The following is a 5,571-nucleotide window of genomic DNA, read 5'->3' as shown; positions in this document are numbered from 1 at the left end:
ACTCTATAGTTGTAGCATTCGATGCGACGAATTAATCTTCATGAAGATTAACGCATGCGATCAACTTTGTGATGGTCTGAGATCAACACATGTGATCGATTCCTGTAATAGTTACAAAAATAGACATTTTAACACAGAATAAATATAGGGTTAGCAAGGGTTTTGATGTCGGTCGACGCAAGCTCACTTTTCGACATGAATTCTTAGTATTATCAACGCATATTCTTCTCATCAGCCCTCATAATTCTAAGTGAAAGACTATAATAGATTGTATTTCTACAAGCTATCACACTCTCAAATTTAGAATCATGCTTGTCCTCAAGCATGTCTTATACTAAGGAAATTCAAAACTAGCCCTCTGACTCTTCCTTTGCGTTGATCAATTTCTCATAATATAGTTCATTTGCACCTCTAACCTTGACAGCAGCACTCTCCTCAAACTTAGCTACTTCTTTTGAGAAATATTTTATAAGTCTAATTCTGACAAGCCTCCGCTCAAAAACTTTTTACTCATCATAGATAACTTTGCTTTTAGTTTTTTACAATGCGATTGTTTAATACGATTCAAAGCTTTGCGATTCATTATTGGATTGAGGTGTTGAACTTGGTTACGCTCTTTGTTTTGGCTTGCCTCCACGGGTGTCATGTGGGCATCCAACTTCTGTTGCATGCCATATTTAACTTTAACTCTTGTCTTAGCTAATTTTAGTTTGCACCAGACAGAGGAATTGTTATTATACGTTGATTCTGGTCACCTACTTTCGTTTTGGCTTACTTGCACGGGTGTCATGCGAAGTATCCAACTATGGATAAGTGTCTTTCACTATTTTAACTCTTATCAGCTTGGGTTTCCCCTTTGCGCTGATAGTAAAGTTTTTATTATGATGTTTTTTTTTCTTTTTTTGAATAATCATCGCAATGTTAAGAAAAATGATGCATTTGCTCGGACCACTACCACGCCCAATTTAGAGAGTGGCAGGGTCTTTGCCAAAAACCTAAAGACAAACTCTTCAGAAATGCAGTAAAAGAGGTTTGAACAGAGGTTTGCACATTATAAAACTTAAGACCGTCAAACCTTGAAGAAGCTACTAAAGCAAGGTGAACCATGTGTCGTTTAGTTAGTGGATGTAGTGAATTTACATATCATCATGGATGCTAATCTATCAACGCAAAAGAAAGCAAGCGGATAAAAAAAGAATTTCAAAAGGATAATGCATAAAAGATAACAAGAAAAGAGATGCGAGCAGAATATCAATTGCGTCAATACTCAGAATTCATGCAGAGGAAATAGCCATGCGTTGAATGATGGGCAAGATTCTTCTTTCAAAGCAACACACCAAGAGGTAATTATTATCACACCACAAAGAGCGAACACAACACCACATCCACGAAAAGCAGCCGCAAATCCAAAACAACAATAATCAAACAAATAAAATAAGAAGTTAACTAGGAAAAGTAAGTAAAGATAAATAGAATACGTCCCTAGAGAAATTGGAGTGAAGTCACCGCAAAGACTCTTCCATGTAGGAGATTGAACTCGATTGCTTGAGTCAAGGAACTCATTGTCCCGACCATTGGAGCTTCCAGCATTCATTGGCCGTATGGCGATTACCATGCTTCTAAGTTTGCTTCCAACTCATGTGACAGATAGCCTTTTGATCTCAGGGGCAATATTGCATTTTAGCGCATCACCTTTACTCAAATTGAATTTGCAACTTGGTCGCATAAGCCACAATACGCCTAAGAGTAAAAGGGTGCCTATGAAAACACAAAACTTAACAAATTATTAGATGTCAAGTCCCCGACAACGATGCCAAAAACTTGGTGAGAGGAAAATGCACTCTTTTGATATGCATTGATTTCTATGCACTGATGGTCATGCATTGAACTGAGGAATATGCGTTAATTGTGTATGCGATGACCATGCATTCCTGTCATAAGTTTTCTTGCTCTCTCGCCAAGTATAACGAGAATACAAGTTTCTCGGAATGATTCGAGGTCGAACACAGGGACTTGTAACTGTATGATGTTTGCGAAGTAATGCGTTTGAGGTGATGAATAAAAGTAAAAAGAAAGAAGCTAATGAACTATGCGCTACTTCTACTCATAACTAAATAGATTGATCAATGGAAGTTTGACTATGAGAATTGGTAGAGATGCGACAACTGTTAATGCATAATAAAGTGTATGGAGAAATAGAATTGTGGAGGGAATAAATTCACCGCATCATTATGCTTGGTCGCAAGAGTAATCCTAGCTCGCCACACTAACGCATCCACACCTCCTGGTCGTCAGCCGCATGCATTATATCTCTATAATGCATGGTTGCGTTAAGCATAAGATTATTCTTATCTCTAGGAACACTGCTTATTTTGCTTAGTGAGTTGCCCTCTCGGGCAGTTAACTATAACTACTCAGCTCATAGACAAGCATTATGATAGCCTTGCACTAAGTAAAGAGGATTGGCTCTCTATACTCGTGCAACGCACACCTCTCGGTTGTTTATTATATGCGTCCTCTATACCGCATGATTAAATATGCAATAACTCTTGCAATCAACACTTAACTAAACGATGATAAAGAAAAAGAAGATGAAGATGGTGCTAAAGGAACTAAAGATATGCATTGATTACAAAATGTATTAATGTCTTAAGCCAAAATGTAATATAATACATAGATAAGAGGAGAGGTGGAGGGCTAGATGTAGGCAATCTCTTGCTTCCATCAGAAGTATGTCAAGGCTGCCGATGATGCTATGGATGGGTGGTGGAGAAGTCTTTCTTGAGCTCTATCTCTGGCGAAGCTCCGGTCGTCACTCGGAAAAGGTCGTGAGAGTGAAGAACTCTCAGAGAATGTCTTGTTCACGCTCTCATCTGTGATCACAAGAATCTACCTAAGGCAGAGACTAGGATGGATTGAAGTTGGGCTCCAATGCTCTATATTTATAAAGCTCACACGTCAACACCATTGGTAGTCCTGCTCTGAATCATTGTCACTTCTGACGCGGTAAGTGAAATGTCAACATCATCTTATTTTTCTTATACTCTCAAGGTATGCGTTTATGATCGTTTCTTCTGAAGTATCAACGTATTCCACCCACCTTGCTATCAACCTTTTATCACGATTATCACTCTGTAGCTGCAACATTCCATGTGACAAACTAGTCTTCATAAAGATTAACGCATGCGATCAACTTTGCGATGGTCTGGGATCAATGCATGCGATCAATTCCTGCAATAGCTACAAAAATAGACATTTTGACATAGAATAACGCATGATATAGGGTTAGCGAGGGTTTTCAGTGCTAGTCGATGCCAACTCACTTTTCCACATGAATTCTTAGTATTATCAACACATATTCTGCTCATCAGCCCTCATAGTTCTAAGTAAAAGGCTACAATATTTAGGGGAGAGATCCAATTTTCCTCCCCTAAATATTATAAAAATAAAATAAAATAAAGAGCTAACGTCATAAATAGCAAATTTTAAAGTTTCATTTGGAAAAGTAGCAAAAACTTTTAAAAATCATAAAAATAGCAATATGCTTTTTTAAAATAAAAAATACTAATTAAAAATATCCAAATTATCCCTGCACACTAAATCTATTAAAATCATACATCACAAACAAAATCAAATCCGAAGAAGCTAATTCAACACAAATACAATGTAATGTAACATTGGATTACATTAAATCAGACGTCTTCGAACACCTTTTGTTATACAACAATCAAAATTATCACTAAACTCCAAAACAATCCTTAATTTAATTTGAAGCCAATCATATCATAGAAAAACCAAAACTTTAATAAAAACCTTTTAAAAAAAGCCTTTGATAATCACCTAAATATCACCTAAACACTGCCGACCAATTCCTCTTACAACCACAACGACAACAGTAACAATGGTGTCTGAAAAATAACTGTGGAAAAGAGATATGAAGAGTGAGAGAGAAAATGGAAAAAAAAAAGAGTGAATGATATAGGAAGATCCATGGCACTTATCGAAGCTTACTTCCGCAACGACGCGATTTCAGCAAAAACGACGTTGTGAGACGATCAATAGCGTGTGATGGACTGTAGCCGAGCAGAATGGCAGGGATATGGTGTGAAGCGGAAAGTGTTGCTCTTGATGCGAAGGAGGAGAAGGGGGGCAAGGGCTTTATGCGGTGGTTAGATAACTAGGTTTTTTTCCTCCCACTTGTTTAACTTTCTTTTATTTTTTTTTAAATGTTATTTTAACCTAAAAAACTTATTTAAATATGTTAATATAATAATAATAATAATAATAATAATAATAATAATAATAATAATAATAATAATATTTTTTTCATCTTAAATTCAAAATATATCCATATCTTCTCGTATTTTTCATAAGATAATCTTCTAATAAACTCAATTTTGATTCTAAAAATTTTAAATTAAAATAAATACGTTAAACTTCCAAAATTATGAAAATTACGTTCAAAATCTTTAATTCAAAATTTTGAAAACTAAAATAATTTAATTTAATCTATTGGAAATTTAATTTATTAGATCTTGGACATCTATTATAGTTAAATTAAGCCAAATTTTTATTTTAGTGAACCCACACATATTTCAAAAATAAATAAGAAAGACAAAATTCATAACTAAATTTGAATAAATTGATAATAACTATTTTTGAAAGGTTGGAATGTTACTAACTTACATTATAATTGCACCGTATATGTAAAGGTAAATTAATTAAATCTAATAACTTTGTAACTTCACACTACAACTATATTATATGTGTAAATATATGTAAGTTAAATCTCATAACTTTATATTAATATAATATTAAGTAAAACACAATAAAAATACAAATGAATACATTGGAAAAATATGAAAACAAATAAATAACAATATGTATAAATAAAGAAAAAAAGATTTAGATAAACATTGAATCTTGTAACCAAAAGAAATAAAAAAAAACTAGTTAAATAAAACTAAGAAGAAAATAGGGATACATATGAGATATTTGCGGAGAAAAATTAGAAGTGATTATTTGTTTAAATGAAAAAATATATTAATCAAATTCGGTAATTTATTTGAAGAGAAAAACTAGGAAGGATTATTTGGTTAAATGATATATTTATTTTTTGGTTTTTAATTAATCAGATTCACATAAAAATTAATAACTCAATAGTTAATAATTATATTGTATATATAAATATTAATAACTCAATCTTCAACCGTTACACTGTTACCACAGATAGAGGGCAAATAAGAAATTAGAAAAAGTTAAATCATAGGCTCCACAACAGATTTACTAAAATTCTTATTAAATTTCGACTTTACCATTTTTCCAATTGAAACCTAAAATCCTCCCATATATTCCAATTCCCCCCAAATAAAATGTGATATAATTACGTAAGAACCTCCCCTTCTTTATGTCATATTGGCCCATTCAATATTGGGCTCTATGGGCCCAACACTCCAACACCAACGGCCCAAGACGTCGAATTGCACGAGCCACGAGTCAGGTACGGAAGCATGGCATAATTCTGGAATTTAATAAAGTAATATACTTCAGAATAAAACTAAAGTAGGAGGG

Source organism: Benincasa hispida, chromosome 9 (assembly GCF_009727055.1).
Source record: "Benincasa hispida cultivar B227 chromosome 9, ASM972705v1, whole genome shotgun sequence".
In the NCBI taxonomy this organism is placed as follows: Eukaryota; Viridiplantae; Streptophyta; class Magnoliopsida; order Cucurbitales; family Cucurbitaceae; genus Benincasa; species Benincasa hispida.
Note: the sequence above shows the minus strand (reverse complement) of the source record.